Source organism: Schistocerca americana, chromosome 2 (assembly GCF_021461395.2).
Source record: "Schistocerca americana isolate TAMUIC-IGC-003095 chromosome 2, iqSchAmer2.1, whole genome shotgun sequence".
Classification (NCBI taxonomy): Eukaryota; Metazoa; Arthropoda; class Insecta; order Orthoptera; family Acrididae; genus Schistocerca; species Schistocerca americana.
Genome location: NC_060120.1, coordinates 56,885,285 through 56,909,363, shown reverse-complemented (window position 1 = coordinate 56,909,363; position 24,079 = coordinate 56,885,285). Strand labels below are relative to the sequence as shown.

General features: G+C 43.0%; 1 pseudogene; it reads right to left on the bottom strand.

The window, feature by feature from the left end:
- Positions 1-1,121: 1,121 nt before the first annotated feature.
- LOC124597128 lies at positions 1,122-1,239 on the bottom strand (annotated as a pseudogene).
- Between the last annotated feature and the right edge of the window lie 22,840 nt (positions 1,240-24,079).

Below are 24,079 nucleotides of genomic sequence, written 5' to 3'. Positions count from 1 at the left end.
CTTCTAGTCTCCAGAAAAGTCATTATACTCGAACATAATACGTGTTCCAAAGTTCTACAACTGATCGACGTTAGAGATACAGGTCAATAGTTCTGCACATCTGTTCGACGACACTTCTTGAAAACGGGGATGATCTGCGCCCTTTTCCAGTCCTTTGGAACGCTACGCTCTTCTAGAGACCTACGGTACACCGCTGCAAGAAGGGGGGCAAGTTCCTTCGCGTACTCTGTGTAAAATCGAACTGGTATCCCATCAGGTCCAGCGGTCTTTCCTCTTTTGAGCGATTTTAATTGTTTTTCTATTCCTCTGTCTTTTATTTCGATATCTACCATTTTGTCATCTGTGCGACAATCAAGAAAGGGAACTACAGTGCAGTCTTCCTCTGTGAAACAGCTTTGGAAAAAGACATATAGTATTTCGGCCTTTACTCTATCACCATCTGTTCCAGTACCATTTTGGTCACAAAGTGTCTGAACATTTTGTTTTGAGCTACCTACCTCTTTGACGTAAGACCTAAATTTCTTAGGACTTCCTGCCATGTCAGTAAATTGAACTAATCTGCCAGGAAGTGTCAACAAAAGGATAACTCCACACGGGGAAGAATCATCGGGAAACAAGGAGAAGGAGTATGGTGCTGTTGATAACATTGTTCCACGTGCTAGCGGAGCGTTCTGTACCACAGGCAGTGCCGCCTGAAAGATAGGAGGTGGTGGGCCACAGTCAACTACAGCAGCAGACGACCGCTGTATTGTGCAGCAGGCGAGAAAGGACGAACGTTAAACAGCGGGTGCTGTTCCAAACATATTTAACAGGAGTGAAAAGTACGCAATCTCACGCTGCTCAGCGGCACGGCGACTGCAAGGGGCGGTGTCCTTCCCCGACGACCAGTACGTTGTGTTCCGTTGACACCCGCACATCAGCACTGCGTCATCATGCCACATGTGGCCCACCGGGACCGTCCGACCGCCGTGCCAACCTCAGCTGAGAATGCGGATAGGAGGGGCGTGCGGTCAGCACACCGCTCTCCCGGTTGTTATAATGGTTTTCTTTGTTCGGAGCCGCTACTATTTGGTCGAGTAGCTCCCCAATTGGCATCACGATTCTGAGTGCACCCCGAAAAATGGCAACAGTGCATGGCGGCCCGGATGGTCACCCATCCAAGTGCCGGCCACGCCCGACAGCGCTTAACTTCGGTGATCTGACAGGAACCGGTGTATCCACTTCGGCAAGGCCGTTGCCCCCGCACATCAGCGCCACTTTTCAATTGTGCCAAGAGCACAGGAACTGAAATAAAGTCGAATGGAGTCGTGTACACTTCTCGAATGACAGCAAGTTCAATCTGAGAAGGGGAGGGACACCATCACGTGGCGAGAGGTAGGAACACAGCAGCGCGGGGTAGCCGCGCGAACAGAAGCGCCTTGCCACGGTTGGCGCGGCTCTCCCCGTCGTAGGTTCGAGCCCTCCTTGGGCATAGTTGGGTGTGTTCTCCTCAGCGTAAGTTAGTTTGATTAAGTAGTGTGTAGGCGTAGGGACCGATCTCATCCGCAGTTTGGTCCCATAGGAACTTACCACCAACACCACAACTAGGAACACAAATTGCACCCAGAGACATTGTTGAACATGATCATTTTGATGGTCCAAGTGATATGGTGTGGGGAGGCCTAATGTTGCAGGAACGTGCTAACCTCTCGATCTCTGGACATGGTACACTCACTGGGCAATGTTAGTGTGACACTGACTCCTTCGACATGCACCTCTTTTCAGGGGTGCATTCGGCTCTGACTTCATTTTATTCATGACAATGCGCGACTGCATCGAATCCCCTAGATGGAGGAGCTCTTGGAACCAGAGAATATTCGATGAATGGACTGAGTTGCCGTTTCCAGACTGAAATTCCATCGAGCAACTGCAGGACGTGGTGTGGAAAAGTATTGCAGCATGTACTCAAATGGTTCATATTGCTCAAAGCAACTATTTAAACCTGACTAAGCTAAGGACATCACACATCCATGCCCGAGGCAGGATTCGAACCTGCGAACGTAGCAGCAACGCGGTTCCGGACTGAAGCGCCTAGAACCGCTCGGCCACAGCGGCCGGCTCAGCACGTCCTCTTGCGCCAACGAGCATTCAGCAGTGGTCAGCCACGCTGGTGGAGTTATGGAACGACCTGTCGCAGCAAATCTGTACCAACCTTTTGGCTAGAATGGGAACATATTGTAAGAATAGGCACTGAGGTATGTGGTGATCACCTACCCTACTAAGAACCATGACCCGCTTTTTGTAATGTCCAAGGAACTATCGTGAATCGCGGTAATTTCAGTGTAATTACTGTGTTTGAATGAAAATATCATATTTCAGGTCGTTTCCTTCCGTATTTAATCGGTTACCTTCTGTAATATGTAGTAGTAGTTCTTTGCACCAAGTTTCACCGAGCTATGCTACTTGGAAGTGACACATAATGCGAATGGTACTTTCATCCTTAAGTTTTGCACACCGATATACACTCCTGCAAATGGAAAAAAGAACACATTGACACCGGTGTGTCAGACCCACCATACTTGCTCCGGACACTGCGAGAGGGCTGTACAAGCAATGATCACACGCACGGCACAGCGGACACACCAGGAACCGCGGTGTTGGCCGTCGAATGGCGCTAGCTGCGCAGCATTTGTGCACCGCCGCCGTCAGTGTCAGCCAGTTTGCCGTGGCATACGGAGCTCCATCGCAGTCTTTAACACTGGTAGCATGCCGCGACAGCGAGGACGTGAACCGTATGTGCAGTTGACGAACTTTGAGCGAGGGCGTATAGTGGGCATGCGGGAGGCCGGGTGGACGTACCGCCGAATTGCTCAACACGTGGGGCGTGAGGTCTCCACAGTACATCGATGTTGTCGCCAGTTGTCGGCGGAAGGTGCACGTGCCCGTCGACCTGGGACCGGACCGCAGCGACGCACGGATGCACGCCAAGACCGTAGGATCCTACGCAGTGCCGTAGGGGACCGCACCGCCACTTCCCAGCAAATTAGGGACACTGTTGCTCCTGGGGTATCGGCGAGGACCATTCGCAACCGTCTCCATGAAGCTGGGCTACGGTCCCGCACACCGTTAGGCCGTCTTCCGCTCACGCCCCAACATCGTGCAGCCCGCCTCCAGTGGTGTCGCGACAGGCGTGAATGGAGGGACGAATGGAGACGTGTCGTCTTCAGCGATGAGAGTCGCTTCTGGCTTGGTGCCAATGATGGTCGTATGCGTGTTTGGCGCCGTGCAGGTGAGCGCCACAATCAGGACTGCATACGACCGAGGTACACAGGGCCAACACCCGGCATCATGGTGTGGGGAGCGATCTCCTACACTGGCCGTACACCACTGGTGATCGTCGAGGGGACACTGAATAGTGCACGGTACATCCAAACCGTCATCGGACCCATCGTTCTACCATTCCTAGACCGGGAAGGGAACTTGCTGTTCGAACAGGACAATGCACGTCCGCATGTATCCCGTGCCACCCAACGTGCTCTAGAAGGTGTAAGTCAACTACCCTGGCCAGCAAGATCTCCGGATCTGTCCCCCATTGAGCATGTTTGGGACTGGATGAAGCGTTGTCTCACGCGGTCTGCACGTCCAGCACGAACGCTGGTCCAACTGAGGCGCCAGGAGGAAATGGCATGGCAAGCCGTTCCACAGGACTACATCCAGCATCTCTACGATCGTCTCCATGGGAGAATAGCAGCCTGCATTGCTGCGAAAGGTGGATATACACTGTACTAGTGCCGACATTGTGCATGCTCTGTTGCCTGTGTCTATGTGCCTGTGGTTCTGTCAGTGTGATCATGTGATGTATCTGACCCCAGGAATGTGTCAATAAAGTTTCCCCTTCCTGGGACAATGAATTCACGGTGTTCTTATTTCAATTCCCAGGAGTGTATTTATTTGGGAACGTCATTACGAATGTTTATGAGAGCACGTTGCTTTTGAAATTGAACGTAAAGGCCTACGTGCAAGGCCTCAACAGATTTTCTCGGCTCAGGATAACAAGACAAATAACTACTCCAAGACAGGTAGGAACTACATTACATACCATACATCACAATCGACGGAAGTTACAAGAAATTTGTTTTCTAGGTATTGATAACGAAATTGTAAATAACTAGAATTCACGTAGCAGCTTCCACACATCGAGATCACAACACTTATTGCATGATTATACAATGACTGTTGCGATAGACACGATGAGAAGCAAGAATATTTACTTTCCTGAAATTTCTAGTGTAAGTAAATGAATATTCGTTGTACGAAATTTTCTGAGAGGATATGATAAGTATAGAGCTATGGTGAATATGCTACCGCACGGGACAAGGGGAGCAGCTAGCACGGAATCAGAGCGCATCATTTCACTCTGTCAAATGGATGAATGGAGGTCGCTTCTCTGATCCCTTTCAGTCCAGTGGATTTCTCGTGCAGTGCCCAAACAGAAAGGTACGTTGAAATCCGGCTCATTGCATGCCCTCCAGTGAGATTTCTTCTCTCACTGCTTCACGGAGGACTTACGTTTATGTCCTTCTGCTTCGAAGGGAGCTGGGAAATTTGGTAACACGCATACCGACCTCCACTGAAATCATCACAGGAAAGGAGTTGGTCTTGTAGCGATCTTCAGTACGCAGAGAACTCAGAGTACTTCTAAGCATATTTCTATTATAATCTCTTATTTCTTTCGTTTCTATACTACTGACTTCTTGGTTAATGTAAGTAAGAAGGGAGTCGTCTTATTTCGCACCTAATAATCAAATCGTGCACGTCGCTCACAGGAAATAAACAAAGGCGTATAAAAGGGATTTGCGGTATTCTCTTATTAGTTAACACATATTGTGTTATAATATTAACAATTAGTGTCAGTGCATTAATTTAGACATGTTCAAGTACGCTGCGACTGGGACGAAGGGAGTGGCATCAACGATTCAGTAGTTTAAATATATTTCGTTTTCCTTTCTCTACTAAAATCCCTCCACATATTTTCACAATACAATCGGGTATGTTGGTATACACTCAAGTAATACGAATATGAATAAAAACTTACTTCAACTTGTCAGATAAATACTAGACACGAGACTTCTACCATTACCAGAACTCGGACTAGCGACCATAATGTCGAGCTCACTTCAGGTGATCATCCAAACGAGAAGACAAATATTTCCCCCTGCATCTTTACCACCTGCGCCGTCATGTTGTCGTCTTCAGTTTTCTACTAGCAATGTTGATGTTTGTGACGCCGAGCAGTAAGCGGCCGACCTCTACGGACGCCACGTGCAGGCGGGTAACTGCATTCGTTACGCCAATCATCGTTAGGGAGGAACGGATAGCGAACACGACCTTCCAACGCAATTTCCTGCCTCCCGCAGCTACCGTCCAATATTTTCACCAAGAGGCGCAGGTCTCCCGCGGAGCAGCATCAGTAGCTACACGCATGCGCTACGCAATGTGTGGACCGGAGAATAGTGACAGGAGGTGGATGTTCAGTCACTTTTAACGCTCCCTTATAGTGTGTGAAGGGCATCGAAGAAAACAATTATACACCTCAAATAACTTACGAGAACGTAGCCGGATAACGTTATCGATAGCTGTCCATATTTCGACAGGAGCACAGCCAGGCATTTTCAAGGCAAAACTGCAGTAAGTTAGATATGTGCACACGAATTTAAAACCTCGGTTGTCAGGGAATGATCGCTAAAATAAAACACACACACGCACACGCACACGCAATGTAAATACTAGCGCCATTGCAAACCAAAGATGTCCGACGTCAGAAGTAATCTGTAGTAAAATAATTAATCAACGAACCGCCTAATGGTGTGTGCCATAGGTACTTTTGATACCACTAACTGATCCACCATTCCCTTTTCTATTCGCGAATGGCACGTGGAGAGAATGAGTGTCGGTAAGCCTCTGTATTAGCTATAAATTCTGTAATTTTCTCGTGGTAGTCACTTCGTGTGACATATGTGGGAGGAGGACGGTTGTTCAACTGTTAGTAATAAACCTCTCCGTGATGCAAGACGTCTTTCTTGTAGCGCCTGCCAATGGAGTTTGTCCAACATCTCTGTACTGCTCTAGAGCCGATCAAACGAATCCGTGAGGAACATCTTCGTTCAATCTTCTCAATCACTTCTATCAGTCCTACCTGGAAAGGGTAATTGGCGAGGAATACTCAGCAACCGGTCGAACAAACGCCTTGAGAGCCACTTCTTTAGCGGATGAATTACTTTTCTTTCGCGACTTCTCCTTCATGAGGGACTACATTCATACTGAATTTTTCGAAAGAAATTTCCGTCATTTCATTGATAATGTTCATTTATTTGTACACAGTTACGATTTTGGCATTGTAGCTATTCTCAAACGCATGTTGAAATGAAAAATAATAAAGTACATATATTATACGGTGCAGTACATAGAGACAAGGCACTATTACATATTATGAACGTCAGTTTAACATTTAAATATGTATGACCTTCCTTGACATGCCATCGACCAAAATACATATTTCTGGTCTTAAGGACCAGTTGTCGTATTACAAGATACGAATACTTATCCGAGATACAAAATATAGCTAACACTGAACATTATGAGAATCCACTAACATACAGTGTGGCGTGTTTAGCAACTAATAAATTCCTGTGACTTGCGTGCATCACTTCTGTTCATCAATTGACGTTGACATGTCAAAACAGTGGCCACATGATTATTGCTTTACCAGAGGTATTAACAGAAAAGGGAGGTGGATATTTATTTAGCTAAGTGCTTAACATGTCCTTTTAATACAAGTTCATAGGAGCTTCTTACAGGTAGACAATCTAATAATCCAACTCAGAGTGTAAATATAATTATTTCTGATGTACAATACAATTTTGATCTCACAACGATCGCGTGGCTGCAGTATAATAAAATTGTAGCTCAGTAATTCGTTGAGACTTACATAAAAGACGTCACACCTGTTGTACAGGCAACGCAAATAGGCGGGAGTGCCACAAAATTCAGGAATGAAAGATCTTAAGCCAGAAAGCCCCTTAAGAGAACACGACTGCTGGGAAGAAGGAGAAAGAAGGGAGGCGGTGGATGTTAATGGGAGGAGCAGGTGATAGAATGTCAGAGGGTTGTGGGAGGGAGGGAAGAGAGTATAGTTGAGTGTGAGTGGGGGGTATTGGGGTGTATGAGGGGTGGAACAGATTTAGGAGGGTGCATGAGTAGACGTAGTGGTGGTGGTGGGGGAGGGGGGTGGAGGTTAGGTAGAGTTTGGTACTTCTGTGAATTCGTATTGATGTACTCCAACTGTAAGCTTCCTCTTACTAATCGGCCTATCCTGCTTGCGATATAAAATATGACTGTGGGTCACGTGTATTCCTAATGGATTTTTTCTAAATGTATAAGGCTATCTTTGTCGACGAACTGATACCGATAAGTAGGAGTAAAGTGTACAACCGACCCTTATGATGAAAAGTCTACTACAGTAAAAGTAATTAAACCGAACAGGGTTATAATTTGAAAAATGAAAGTTATTTTGTACATTCGCTCACGAACAACACTGAACAGAAAGGGGTACCACTGATCATGAATTCAAAAGTTACACTAATGAACGAAAAGGAAGTAATTAACGGTCTCCAGCCCACTAAGGCAATTTACATCCAAAGTCCTGTACAAGATGATGGGAAAGAAAAACATGTATTATTAATCACTGACGTGGCAATTCAAGGTTGCCACGGTTTTTTTATTTTGAGTCTAATTTTGAGTGAGTATGAAATCATAAAGAAAACTGAGAAGTCAATCTTATGTTATGTTTCAGTGTAATGATTTGAATATAATGATTTGAAAATATGCATTTAAACTGTATGTTAGTACTAAACTTCGTTACATAAACAAGGACTTTCAGTGACCTCAGCATAACATCATCAATGAAATTTAGAAAAAAAGCAAGCACTTTTTACTTTGCCGTTACTTATTTTGCAAACTGGATTTCATATTATTGTCTGAACAACTGAGCCTTTTTTACTGACTTGGACAGAATTAAATATTAGAATACGTACCAAACCAAACAGCCATGTGCTCCTAGCTATATGTAAAATAAATAAAACTTCCGCACTCTTAATTTATGCATTTCTTTAGATTTGGATTTTATAAGTGATTGTTTCTCAAACTTGAAAAATGAAATTGCTTTACTTTAGCCATATACTGAAGCCCCTGTTGTACAACAGTTAATTGAAAGTAGACTAAGGCTAAAATTCTTAAAAGAGAAATTATTCATTAATAAACTGGCTGTAACCATTCAATTTGTTTCTTATGATACTTAGTTACAATATTAAGAAAAAAAGGAACAAGGATCTTTCTTGGTAACAATGTCTAGGGGCAATGAGGACACTATCACCTTCAGTTTAACTGATTATTATTTAAATAAATCTTATCAATCAAATCACATTCAGTTGTGCTGCTGAGTTAGCCGTTAATACTTTCTTCCAATGAACTGTCTTACTTCAGTGCTGTGCATAGACGAAACTCTGAGCCGACGACGAAACTGTGTTGCTGGAACTGCTGCTGCTGTTGAAGACAGTAGCATATTGTGGAGCCACGGCTAATTATAGGAACGGGCAATCGTAATTAATATAGCCTCTTCCGCCCGTCCATTGTCCGTACTCGTGCTCTAGACACCTGGCCGTCGCGCGTACATGATGCCGCCGAAAACGGTACTCTCTACTGCGAGAGCATTAACACCACACTCCCGGGCACTACAAGCGTCGGACCCCCTCGCTCCCTATCTCCGCTCGCTCTGCACATCAACTTCCTAGCCAAAGATTTTACAACGCACAAGCACTGCTAATATCGTTGCTAGTCGATGCAAATAACAATTCCTATGGCTTTTTCCCAGAGTTTATAAGTTTCACAGTAAAACACAGATAAATACAATGAAACGTCAACAGACTTCTACCTAAATGTAGACATACAGTGAAGCAATGTCCTTACTTATTAAAAGAAAGCATTTAAATTACAAATATTTATATACCATTTAAAAAAGTGTTATATATCTGTAGCAGGTGCCATGCATCCTGCATTTTCGGTGTTACACAGCCACTTACACCAAATGAAACCTTAACTGAATATGATAGTTTCTGTATATATTTCCAAGATAGTACATCAGTATGCTATACTATGTACCTCAACAATGCACTGCAATATAACAAGTGTGCAAGATCATTATGAGGCACAGAACATGATTAAAACTTGTCCTTACCGTACAACATGCATACCTGAAAATAAAAATATGTGGATCCACTGCAAAATTGTGAAAAAGGTAAATTGGTCAGCCAATAAACAAGCTAGACATGTCATATATGCTAATGATGCCATCCCATTGATTACTAGAATATGTACTAAAAAATCTCCATAACATGAAATGGACCCGTTCATCCACTGTACCTAAATAGATACTTGCGGTACCGAGTCATGAAGCCTTTGTGTTGAAACAAAATGGGATGTAGTCGGTATCAGGAGCTAGGACATTATTCAGGTACGTCAGGTTCCTAGATGCCAGTATTTCTAAGGGATTATCGGGAAAATATAGTAATGAAGCACATTAGTATGAGAGCCACAGCCCTGTTATTGTTGCCAGAAGTCAAGAGGTCATTCCCAAGGAGTACCACTTTGTTCCATTCAGTAGTATCCCAGTGTTGCAATTGAACGTCCTGCTCATAGCAAGTGGTGATAACTGCACTTGGGTCGCATTCTGTGCTTCTCCAGTGAGGTCTGGCCTCGTGGAAATATAGTTGTATAGTGAAGATGTCTCATGTGCATCCATCTGCAGCTGTTGTACCAATTCAGTAATCTATCTTTCACATGTACATGACAGTGTTCTATCTAAATCTACAAAAGAAAAATATTCATAGCTGTACTTCACTTACATTGCATTCAGACTAAAAAATAAATAAACACCATCTCCTGTCACCTGAACTTCTAAAACATATGCTGGTCTCCAAATAACTAAACTAAAAAGACACATCAATCACTCCAAATAATCAAATTCTTCTAGTAACTGTTAACAGAAAACAAGAGTAGAATCCATTCACATATTACAATCTCCAAATTAAAATCTCAAACAGAACAAAGATAAGAGAAAACTCCATCATCACTCCCTTCCCTATATATTGGCCTGCCTCTACGTTTAGCAGTTATGGGAATGTGCACGAAGATTGTGCAGGAGCAGCGTTCTGTGTTTGCTGTGTTATGTTCCCTTTCCTACCACATGTCACTACCCTTTTCTTTGGATCTGACACCGGTAAAGACAGCAGAGAGTCTGGATTGCTCTGAAAGGAATGGATCTGACCAGTATGGGTAACTGTTGGATGAATAGGAAGTTTTAGCTCATACTTATTGGTGAGGTCATTTCAATCAGTTGATATGAATTTTGATAATGAGTAAATATTTTTTGTCTTTTGCTTTTCATTGTATGGGCTCATTAACATTATCCACAATCCAACAAGGTATTCAGATAACCTATAATTCTATCACCTCATCTGATCTTGAAATTCTACTTGTTCCACAAAACTTCAACAATCCAGTTATTTACCACAGTATGAGCCAAATTGTGGCTTGCTGATTCCGGATAGCCAAGATTGCCACATAGCGCAATCTGTTAGTGCCAGTACATTGCAGTTTCCTGCAAGTGTTTGCCCAAAAAGACCTAAGACGTCTGTACCAATAATTTTAAATGGTTTTCTATCCCTTGGTAATACTCATATCGGAATATGTTGATGACTTAACTCAGACTGCTGTGTGCACGTTACACAGTTCTTCACATATCACTCCATATCTTGCTAAAGGGCTCATCACCAGTTCTCTTCAACCAAATGCTGTTCCCCATAGCTCACTAAGACATGATCATGTGCTTTTCTCAATGCTTGCTGCTACAGTACAGATTTATCCAAAACACATGGACTGAGCGTTGTTTTCTTGCATAAAATTCTGCCAAGCACCTTTAACTGTGATAGTGTCGCAAATATCTCACAGCCTTCAACAGTTGCTTGTGCTGTCTCCGATTCTGCAGGGTTGTCGCCAAATATTCATACAAGCATACAAGCACACACACACACACACACACACACACACACACACACACACACACACACACACACACAAACCTTTCTACTGAAGCTGTCTGCATTCCTATGGTTCTTTGTAGGTCCATGGATTACATGAAAGTCGAACTTGATAAGCATCAGTACCCTTAACATGTCTTTCAGACCTAAATTTCCAGCTGTGTAGGTAATATTCGAAGCAAGTTATACCATTTATGAGGCTGCGCTTTTCCTTCTCCACAGTAGAAAAATTGATTACCAATTTATTTACCGGATATGAGGTTTAGGCCATGAGATTCTACATCCTGTCTACTTCTTCATTCAATACACATATAAAAGAGGGAGTAATTGCGTCACATTACAAAACGAATTCCTTCTCATTGTTTGGAACTAAGGAATGTAGTTGAATTAAGTCGGGTGATGCTGAGGGAATTAGATCAGGAAATGAGGCACTTAAAGTAGTAAAGGAGTTTTGCTATTTAGGGAGCAAAATAACTGATGATGGTCGAAGTAGAGAGGATATAAAATGTAGGCTGGCAATGGGAAGGAAAGCGTTTCTGAAGAAGAGAAATTTTTTAACATCGAGGATAGATTTAAATGTCAGGAAGTCGTTTCTGAAAGTATTTGTATGGAGTGTAGCCATGTATGGAAGTGAAACGTGGACGATAAATAGTTTAGACAAGAAGAGAATAGAAGATTTCGAAATGTGGTGCTACAGAAGAATGCTGAAGATTGGATGGGTAGATCACATAACTAATGAGGAGGTATTGAATAGAATTGGGGAGAAAAAGAGTTTGTGGCACAACTTGACTATAAGAAGGGCTCGGTTGGTAGGACATGTTCTGAGGCATCAAGGGATCACCAATTTAGTATTGGAGGGCAGCGTAGAGGGTAAAAATCGTAGAGGGAGACCAAGAGAAGAATACACCAAGCAGATTCAGAAGGATGTAGGTTGCAGTAGGTACTGGGAGATGAAGAACCTTGCACAGGATAGAGTAGCATGGAGAACTGCATCAAACCAGTCTCAGGACTGAATACCACAACAACAACAACAACAACAGTTTGGAACTAACACCAGACCATTTGTCAATAGTACTCTTTATCTACTAAATGCATCGCATTACTCTAACGTCCAGTGATACTTTACTGCTGTTTCCAATAAGTAAATGACAGGTCGTACTACTTCTGTCATTTCGGGAATGTACACTCATGTTCAGAAAAAACAAAACACCTTGAACGATGGACAGGATGTTCATATTTACAGGACATGTACATTAGTATGTTCCACTTGACCCCTTAAAAGTGAATGAACTGGATACATAGGCTCCTTCGTATTTTGAAAATGAAAAACTGAATTAAGAATGAACAAGAAATGTGAACACCACTGAATATGCAAACGTATGAAGCAAGCAGGCAACCGAGCCAACAGAGCGAGTTTGAAAGGGGTCAAATTGTGGCCTTCCAAGTGGCAGGAAGGTCCTTTTGGACAATTGCCACGTAAGTTGGACGTGCTGCGTCAGTTGTGCAACGATGCTTGTATCAGTGGTCACGTGAACATTCTAACTCTTGTAGACGAGGTTCTGAACATCCACACTACACAGACAACCGTCAGGCGCTGCAGTGGCAGACAGTACAGCTACCATGGCACAGGTAAGAGGTCTTGTAAGCCTTGACGGGAGATCCAATGTTAGGCGCGTTATGGGGCCCCTTAGGGACTTGGCTGACAAGGAGGGTAAGAAAACCAATGTGCACTCTGTGTGCATACCGGCTGGAGTCATTCCAGATGTGGAAAGGGTCCTCCCGGATGCCATGAAGAGCACGGGGTGCAGCCAACTGCAGGTGGTTGCTCACGTCGGTACCAATGATGTGTGTCGCTTTGGATCATAAGAGATTCTCTCTGGCTTCGATCGGCTAACAGAAGTGGTAAAGGCTGCCAGTCTTTCTTGCAAGATGAAAGCAGAGCTGACCATTTGCAGCACGGTCGACAGGACCGACTGCGGAGCTCTGGTACACAGCCGAGTGGAGGGTCTGAATCAGAGGCTCAGGCGGTTTTGCGACCGTGTAGGCTGCAGATTCCTCGACTTGTGCCAAAGGATGGTTGGGTTTCGGAATTCGCTGAATAGGTCACTATACGCAGGAGACGACTACACGGGTAGCAGTGGCTGTGTGGCGTGGACTGGGAGGTTTTTTTAGGTTAGAGGGTCTCGGGAAAGCACAAGGAGGGCTTCAGTCACAAAGGGTGCAGGCTTAACACAGGAGGAACGTAGATACAGGAACCATTGGTACAACAATTGTAAATTGTCGTTGGGAAAGTACCAGAGCTCCAACTGCTAATAGAAAGCACTGATGCTCAAATCGTTTATAGGCACTGAAAGCTGGCTAAAGCCGGATATAAGCTCAGCCTAAATTTTTGATGAGAACCTAACCGTGTTCCGAAAAGATAGGCTAAACACGGTTGGCGGTGGCGTGTTTGTTGCTGTGAGAAGTAGTTTAACTCGTCGCGAAATTGAAGTAGATACTTCCTGTGAGTTAGTATGGGCAGAGGTCTTTGTTGACAATCGGAATAAAATAATGTTTGGATCATTTTACCGACCTCTCAGTTCAGATGATACAGTTGCTGAAAGGTTCAAAGAAAACTTGAGTTTGATTTCAAACACGTACCCGACTCGCACGATAATAGTTGGTGGTGATTTTAATTTACCCTCGATATGTTGGTGAAAATACACGTTTAATTCCAGAGGTACGTACAAAATATCATCCTAAATTGTGCTAAACGTGTGCGGTCTAAGGCGCTGCAGTCGTGGACTGTGCGGCTGGTCCCTTGCGGAGGTTCGAGTCCTTCCTCGGGCATGGATGTGTGTGTTTGTCCTTAGGATAATTTAAGTTAAGTAGTGTGTAAGCTTAGGGACTGATGACCTTAGCAGATAAGTCCCATAAGATTTCACACACATTTGATTTTTGTGCTAAATGCATTCTTTGAAAATTATTTCGAGCAGTTAGTTCATGAGCCCACGCGAATAGTAAACGGTTGTGAAAACACACTTGACCTCTTAGCAACAAACAATCCTGAGTTAATAACCAGCATCAAAACCGATATAGGGATTAGTGAACACAGGGTTACCGTAGCGAGAGTGAATATTGTAATCCCCAAATCATCTAAAAATAAGCCAAAAATATTCCTATTGAAAAAAGGAGATAAAAATTCACTTGACGCCTTCCTGAGAGATAATCTCCACTCATTCCAAATTAATAAAAGTGTAGACCAGATGTTGCTTAAATTCAAAGAAATAGTGTCGGCATCAATTGAGAGGTTTATACCAAATAAACTAACAAACGACGGAGCTGATCCTCCTTGGTACACAAAACGGGTTAGAACACTGTTGCAGAAACAACGAAACAAACATGCCAAATTTAAACAGAGGTAAAATCCCCAAGATTGGCGATCCTTTACAGAAGCTCGAAACTTAGCGTGGAGTTCAATACGAGACGCATATAACAGTTTCCACAACGAAACGTTGTCTCGAAACCTGGCAGAAAATCCAACGAGATTATGATCGTATGTGAAGTATGTTAGCAGTAAGAAACAATCAGTGCCTTCTCCGCACAGTAACAATGGAGATACTATCGAAGATAGTGCTGCCAAAGCAGATTTACTAAACACAGCCTTCCAAAATCCCTTCACAAAAGAAGACGAAGTAAATATTCCAGAATTCGAATCGAGAACAGCTGCCAACATGGGTAACGTAGACGTAAATATCCTAGGAGTAGTGAAGCAACTTAAATTACTCAATAAAAGCAGTCTTCTGGTCCAGACTGTATACCAATTAGGTTCCTTTCGGAGTATGCTGATGCATTAGCTCCATACTTAACAATCATATACAACCGTTCACTCGACGAAACATCCGTACCCAAAGACTGCACAGGTCACACCAATATTCAAGAAAGGTAGTAGGAGTAATCCACTAAATGACAGGCTATATCGTTAGCGTCGTTATGCAGCAGGATTTTAGAACATATATTGTGTTCGAACATTATGAATTACCTCGAAGGAAACGGTCTATTGACACACAGTCAGCATGGGTTTAGAAAACATCGTTCCTGTGAAACACAACTAGCCCTTTATTCACATGAAGTGCTGAGTGCTATTGACAAGGGATTTCTGGTCGATTCCGTATTCCGGGATTTCCGGAAGGCTTTTGACACTGTACCACACAAGCGGCTCGCAGTAAAATTGCGTGCTTATGGAATATCGTCTCAGTTATGCGACTGGATTTGCGATTTCCTGTCAGAAAGGTCACACTTAGCGTGGAGTTCAATACGAGACGCATATAACAGTTTCCACAACGAAACGTTGTCTCGAAACCTGGCAGAAAATCCAACGAGATTATGATCGTATGTGAAGTATGTTAGCAGTAAGAAACAATCAGTGCCTTCTCCGCACAGTAACAATGGAGATACTATCGAAGATAGTGCTGCCAAAGCAGATTTACTAAACACAGCCTTCCAAAATCCCTTCACAAAAGAAGACGAAGTAAATATTCCAGAATTCGAATCGAGAACAGCTGCCAACATGGGTAACGTAGACGTAAATATCCTAGGAGTAGTGAAGCAACTTAAATTACTCAATAAAAGCAGTCTTCTGGTCCAGACTGTATACCAATTAGGTTCCTTTCGGAGTATGCTGATGCATTAGCTCCATACTTAACAATCATATACAACCGTTCACTCGACGAAACATCCGTACCCAAAGACTGCACAGGTCACACCAATATTCAAGAAAGGTAGTAGGAGTAATCCACTAAATGACAGGCTATATCGTTAGCGTCGTTATGCAGCAGGATTTTAGAACATATATTGTGTTCGAACATTATGAATTACCTCGAAGGAAACGGTCTATTGACACACAGTCAGCATGGGTTTAGAAAACATCGTTCCTGTGAAACACAACTAGCCCTTTATTCACATGAAGTGCTGAGTGCTATTGACAAGGGATTTCTGGTCGATTCCGTATTCCGGGATTTCCGGAAGGCTTTTGACACTGTACCACACAAGCGGCTCGCAGTAAAATTGCGTGCTTATGGAATATCGTCTCAGTTATGCGACTGGATTTGCGATTTCCTGTCAGAAAGGTCACAGTTCGTAGTAACTGACGGAAAGTCATCGAGTAAAACAGAAGTGATTTCAGGCATTCCGCAAGGTAATGTTGTAGGCCCTTTGCTCCTCCTTATGTAAATAAGCGATTTGGGAGACAATCTGAGCAGCCGTCTTCGGTTGTTTGCAGATGACGCTGTTGTTTATCGACTAATAAAGTCATCAGAAAATCAAAACAAACCGCAAAACGATTTAGAAGAAATACCGGAATGGTGCGAAAAGTGGCAGTTGGCCCCAAATAACGAAAAGTGCTGGGTCATCCACATGAGTAGTGAAAGGAACTCGTTAAACTTCGGTTACATGATAAAACAGTCTAATCTAAAGGCCGTAAATTCAAGTAAATACCGAGGTCTTACGATTACGAACAACTTAAATTGGAAAGAACCCATAGAAAATGTTGTGGGGAAGGCTAACCACAGGCTGCGTTTTATTGGCTGGACACTTGGAAAATGTAACAGACCTACTAAGGAGACTGCCTACACTACGCTTCTCCGTCCCCTTTTTAGAATAGTGCTGCGCGGTGTGGGATCCTTACAAGACAGGACTGATGGAGTACATCGAAATTGTTCAAAGAGTGGTAGCACGTTTTGTATTATCGCGAAATATGGGAGAGAGTGTCACAGAAATGATACAGGATTAGGGATGGAAATCATTAAGAGAAAGGCATTTTTCGGTGCGACGGAATCTTCTCACGAAATTCCAATCACTAACTTTCTCCTCCGAATGCAAAAATATTTTTTTGACACCGACCTACACAAGGCGGAACGATCACCACGATAAAATAAGGGAAATCAGAGCTCATACGGAAAGATATAGGTGCTCATTCATTCCGCTCGCTATACGAGATTAGGATAATAGAGAATTGTGAAGGTGGTCCGATGAACCCTCTTCCAGGCACTTAAATGTGAGTTGCCGAGTATCCATGTAGATGTAGATGTAGATGAACAAGAACTGTTGCAAACCAATTGTTAGCAGTGGAATTCCGGGCGCACACACCACTCACGGCTCGACTGGTGTTGCCAGAGGATCATGTGGACGATGGAATGGTGCACCGTGGTCTTCAGCGATGATAGCGGACTCTGCCGGCAGGTAAATGATGCTCGTCTGCGCGTACTATGTAGATCTGGTGAGCATAGTCTCGTAGTGTGCATTTGTCCAAGGCACTCTGGCCACACCCCAGGGATTACGATCCGGGTAGTGATAAGCTGCGATTCTCTTTCACCTTTGGTGCTTCTGGAGGGAGCCCTAACCAACGCTCAGTGGTTGTAGATTGTTGTTAGACCCCTTCTTTGGCCGTTCTTGCAACAGGAATCTGATGTGTTGTTCCAAAAGGATAATGCACGCCAACGTACTATCTGTGAAACTCAACATGCTCTGCAAGAGGTACACCACTTTTTCCTGACCAAAAAAGTCTCCCGTCTCGTCACCAACCGAGCATATGTGGACTTTGTGGGACTATAGGTGATTCGTGCGACTCATCAACCAACAACTCTCACAGAACTATGTGAACAGGTCGAGCTGGCGTGGAATAAAGTATCCCAGGACAGTATGCGCCTTCTGTGCAATGGACTGGATGGTAGAGTCAGCGCCTGCATTGCCGTCCGTGGAGACTAGGCGATGCACGATTATTGATGTGTCAGGATGAGTCGATACCTGTCGCGTGGAACCGCCTGTGCAGTTGATCTGTAAATGTAAACATTTCGTGTACTGCTTAATCTGTACTTTTGTAACAGTAAATCTTGAGTGAATTGCAGACCTGGAAAGGGGCGTATTAATTTATTTTCCTAGAGTGCATTCAATACTAAAATTTAGGACTTTGTTCAGATGTCAGCCCCATCCACTACTAATAGTATAAGCAAAAACAAACGAAAAACGGCCACCCCATCAGCTGATCAAACTCACGTACCTACAGGTGATGTGGTGTTTCTCCAACCTCACTGCTTTGTTATTCAGTACCCCATCCTATTGGCTTTCTTGAACAGAATAAAAGAATTCTCAGAGATTCAGCACTCCATTGCGTTGGACAAAACATAAAGAGCTTGATGCAACAATTCTACCAGGAAATAATGCCATGTTGTTCCCGCCGCTGGCTCATAACAAAACTACAACAAGAAAATCATTGTTGTAGGGTAAACGTATTGAATGTCTAATCCGACGCTACTACCATCTTTGTAATCGTCCATTAGGTTGCAATGGTTTGACCTCACAGAAAGTCGTTGAAACGTAAACTAAAATAAAAATAAAAAATAAAATTCCAAATCATTCTCTCTGATGCTTCATCGTACATTCTCCAATGGCTATTAGACTTAATAGTCGGTCTCTACCATTGCTTACTCAATAAATATTTTGAAGTGTGGGATTTGATGCTGTCCCTTTGATTTTCGGCTTCTGTGGGTTTCGTTCTGCATTACGTTGTTATGTATCATGATCATAATTCGATACAGTCCACAACAGATGTAAAGGAATTGATGACTCACAGACTTTTTCTTGCAAGGTCTTTTCCTTGTCCTTAATAGAACATTATTGCCTATTAGGAATTTGATTACTTCCAGTAATTATTACCTTAGCTCACTTTCAAATTGAATAACGTATCCCACCGTTAATCTTCGGCATCGTTGTCCACTGTTCCATTTACTTGGTTCTCTATTACCACGATCAGAATCTCCGGACTTCCGGTATCCATAATGCGACTTCATTCGCTTGGTTTTATCATCAGTTACCCTTTCACCCAATCAGATTCATTTCCACTCCACGTATTATCATCCTATGGTAAATTTAACGTGGCATATAGCAACATATCTGCATGGAGTAATATATCAAACGTTTCAGAAGTCTCTGCTAACGTGTTAACTCCAAAGTACGCGTAATTCACCTCCTCGTCATTGTAGACGCTTGCACAAACATCTTCCCTCTCGTCATCATCTTCGCAATATTCTTCGGACTCTGACGCATTTCATTACGTGATTGCTTCTGACGTCGCCTCTGCTCCCAGAACGTCTGATAAACTAGTTGGTTCACTCTCTCGTTCTTCTTCACTTAATTTATCTTCATCTATTTCTACTGGTTGTTCGTTCTCGTCTGTTGGTAGTACTCTCCTTCACTGGCCAGTACGATGCCTAACATTTTACTGTTCTCGATGGCCGCGTCAACCGGATTATCCTTCAAGGCTAGCTTAGTTTCTCTCTTATCTAAACTTACTGACGCATATCTCTGCCTCCAGTACAGTACAACACAGTAGATTTTCAAAGATTTGAGCCTGGTAATCACCCTCACTTTCAGATTGCGTACAATTAGAAAACTGACACTGTGTATGATTAGCACACGATGTCAGCTCTCATCTCTACCTTTATTTCCGCATACTTTCCGTATACTGCACTGAGTCCTCTCATTCCCTGCATCTTGAAAATCGACCACTTGTTTTCTTCGTCTCATATTTCGTACACATTCTTAAGTACCGAGACTTGGCTGTCTGAGTCCGTAATACAAAGCATAGTTATATTTCCCCATCAGTTACGGAGTATACAATACCTTTCATTCGGTTGTTGAACTTAGCGACACCTTCTGACAGTTTTTTATTTAACAGTCCACAGTTTACAAGTAAGGGTCCTGGAAGCTGAATGCAAACCAACAGAAAATCGATGTCTCGGCCGCTTGTCAGTCTCGCCTAGCACTTCTGTCATCTCCTCGCTGGTTTTTTCGTCTATCTGGACCGCAAACCTCTGTTATTTGTGTGCGATCTCTTTGCTGATCATCGCACACTGCGTGGTACCATCTATCATCTGTTCGATACCGTGACAGCCATGACCCACGTGGAATGTTGTTAATCCATTTATTTCCATTTTTGCAGTCTGAATGCTTTGCTCGCCAGTTCGCATTGAGTGGTTTGTGTTGTACCGGCAAGCTGTGGGTTTGCATGAAGTGCGTCTACTCCACGATCGTATACAAGTTCATCTAGTGAATGAAAGACTGCACCTACACAATTCATGCCGCTACCGGCAAGCATAATATCTTTCTGTATTCTGTTCAGCAGGTTAGTTTGCCAACCTTTCATTAAGGGGACCCGGAGGTGCCGGAGGTGCCTATTAATGACCCAATTTTTTACAGATAATTGCTTTATAATTAAACTGAAAGGAACTATTGAACATATCGCCAAATGGCTGTGTTACAATGTAAGTTTGACCACTAGGAGTGCTGTATAAAAATTTCATCTCTCTAGCTTGAGTGGATTTTGAGAAAATGTTCCTTCGAAAAATTCTAATTTACGGGAAATGGCTATCAAAGTTTCTCAATACATTACTGCGCTATAGGATGGATTATCAGGGTCTTCTTCTTGATCCTCCAAAAGCTTCCTCTTCTGTCTTCTTTTCTGGCCTGTTGTACCATCATACTTCATATGCCTTTCTCTTCTTTCTGCTCCTCTTATCCTTTCGCTGTCAATATTTCTTAGTGCTCATACAGTGTTCACCCCAGCTGTAAATCCTAATGCCTTCAGAACTTCAGACTTCACACTGTTCCCTTGGTTGTAGGTTGCTGTTGCATCATAAATGCCAAAGTGCAGTGTTTTTATGCTTACAAACACCCTTTTAGGAATCACTTTCCAAATCAAATTGTTTACACTCTCATTAGGATTCTGCGTCTTTCTGTGTAGACATTTGTGTAACAATTCTGGCTGTGCTAAGTCATGAAAAATTGGTTTTATTGCATTTATCACAGCTGCTGGCAAACCATGTTTGTGATCATAGTCCTTTTTTGCGTTATATTTGCACCAGGAATCTTTTGGGCACAGGTTGTGTTGAGGGTTTTCATTGGAAGGGGCAGTATGAAGGAACAATGCCCACACTGCTTTTCGCCTGTCACTAACATTACTAGTATTTTGCCTTATAGCATACCCATAGTATCTCTGTAGACGTTCAATCACCTCATCAGTAAGCCTGCCTCTCCCTCCTATTGTCTTTCCATCACTGAGCTTACTTGAACCCAAAGTTTGTTTACCCTTCGAAGCTGTGCACCCATACGCTTTTGCACATGCCCAATGCATTCCAACTTTTCAACTACAAATTCATTTCCATATGGTTTCAGTTCCTCTATAGTCTTGAAACCTTTGGAGTCACCATCCCCAAGTTAGTATTTGTGCCCAACGTTGTATCTGGGAACTGAACGTTCAAAAATTTGTTTCACTCCATCCACTTCCACTGCTCCACTTGATCCACTAAAATTTGCCTCACAGGTTCCACTGTGCTCTCCTTTGATTTTATTTTTGCATCTACAATGTTTTGATAATATTGCAACATCTATCACTTTTGCACTATCACCACAAGTAGCAGTTACAACCCCATTCAGGGATTTATGACCCTTATTTTGCCAGGAACCATCTAATGCCACTACCAAGTCCCTAGAACCACTGTTTATTTCTACAGATTCCTCCACTGCTTGCTTCGTGGTTTTCAAAGCCACATCTTCAACAGAAGATCCTATCAGTTCAAAGTAGTACCCGAATTTGCTTGGAGGCGATGGCAAGTTCATAATACCACAAAACAGTTTACCAGCAGCAGACCCTTTTCCAATGGATCGAAGACCATACACAAGTCAAACATTCACATCATACACTATAGATCGTCCATTTTCACCAAAGAGACTGGCATGTGAATTGTAGGAAGTCACTTGATACTTGCAACATGCACAGATTATCTTCATCTCACAAGCTAAACCAAAGTGCTTTGTTATCTCTAGTCCCACTCCTACACATCAACACATTTTGCACAGAACACTTTCTTTCAGCACAGAAGATAATAATCCAATATTCAGTACTTCGTTAATATCATCACTGTCACTAACATATTCACGGAATCTGTCACTTCCACCAGTCAGCTTCTTGCTAGATGATGTCACAGGGCTATGGCCAGCCATGTGTTGCTTAGCAGAAGAACGCACTGTTTCAGTAATTGTAGTATTGCAACTTGGTAGTAGTGTTAATTTTCTTTTCCCTACATTCTTCCTCTTCTTATACACACGGTTACTAAAACAGGGCATCGTAACCAGAACAACGCTTTACACAAGAGGTACAATACTACCAACAACAGGCGCAACACTGAACTAATTCGAAACGGTAAACAGCAAAGAGACGATGTTCCGCGCTCTTAGCGCTTCATTTGTCACAGAAAACAATGTAGCCAACCCTTGCACACTCGCTGTATGCGTAACATAAGGCGCTGTATGCGTAACAGGCCGAGAAAATCCCAAGTAGTTCGCCAGGAAGTCACGAGAGGGTGTTAGATGCATTCAGCGGCCGCCCATTTCCTCTGCAGGCGTGGGGGAAAATGGTAATAACTCCACTTCTAGGGCGAGTAGAACAATAATTCAAAGTTTACATTAAAGAGGAATGTTCCAATTAATTTTCGGTGGAAAAAAGATCGTAATTTTTTCGATTTGACCACCTCCGGCTCCCCTTAAGTCGTTCTGCTCAAATAGTGCATCCAGGAACTTGTTTGTTTTCACCATTTCCTCGAAGAAATTACCTGGGTTCCGAAATGGTGATTCAACTAAAGGCTGGATTATCAGATTGACTCCACACGCTCCTGGTCCTGTTGCGCCCAGAACACAGGAAAAAAATGCCCATTTAAATTCTTAATAAGTCCTGCATTTTGCCGCGATTACTTGCAGCTGCTTGTTTCCAGAGATGCCCGCATAGGTAATTTATTTTGTACCCTGCAGTCCATAGCGTTGAATGTTCGTCTTAAAACTGTTCGATCCAAATGTAAATTGTCTAATCAGTCAGAGAATAGTGCATACTTCTGTACCGATACAAATTGTTTCCAAATTTCATCCTTTTAGACTTCCTGGTTTCCTATTCTTACAGGTACTGTTGGCCGTACATTCGCAAACGAGTCTACTGGCTCGCTACGTATAGATAAAGTCTGTCGGTTCTTTCTGCTTATCCTATTGGCTCATTCATCTTTCTCCTACTTAGCGCTATTCCCTGGAGCACTGTTTTGTACTTTTTCCTTGAATAATTCTCGTAGTGTTTCTCTACTTTGACGGTTGATATACACTTATATTTCATTAAAGTATAGCAATATTCTTACATTTTCCTGATGTCTCAAGTTCGCTGTGACGATCCTACTGAAACACGCATCATGTCATAATGCCAACTGCTCTACTTGTTTCTTCACTCGCGTTGTCTCGTCTGTTACTTCGTTATTCCATACTTCAGTGGAATCAATGTTCTTGCTTAATTCATCTTTCGTTAACTTCTTGACACATCGCTCTTCTCGTCTTGTTGTTAACTGATCAACATGAGAGGTGCGAAATTTTCCTTTGTCTTTTTCAGAAACTCCTACGGCTTTTCGTGAAGCTCTTCCACCTATTTGTAAAACTCTTGCGTTCTCTTGTGCTGCAGTAACGTTTTTACATAATTTTATGGAGATCTTCCGTCTTTCTATGCCACTAGTTGTTTTTCTCGTGCTGAGTCTTATTTGCCAATGTTATCTCAATCAGTGAGGAATGGAGATCGAAAGGTGGCGCCGATGAAGGAACTGAAGCGCGATCGGTAAGGCTGTGTTAGTGATACGAATAAAACACTTACCCCTAATTAGAAAACCTCTAACCTACGCACGCCTTAAAATGTAGAAAAACCTACTAAATATAAAAAGATACAAAACTTTTCTCAAAAAAAACTGCTAAGTCGCGAATCAGGTCAACGACTGACTCTATTCACAGACTTTGTTTTCTTTTCTTGTTCTTTCCTGTAAGAGAAGGACGAATTACTACAGCCCATGCCGCTTAAGCTTGCTCGACGTTCGTTATTGTTGCGAAGTTCA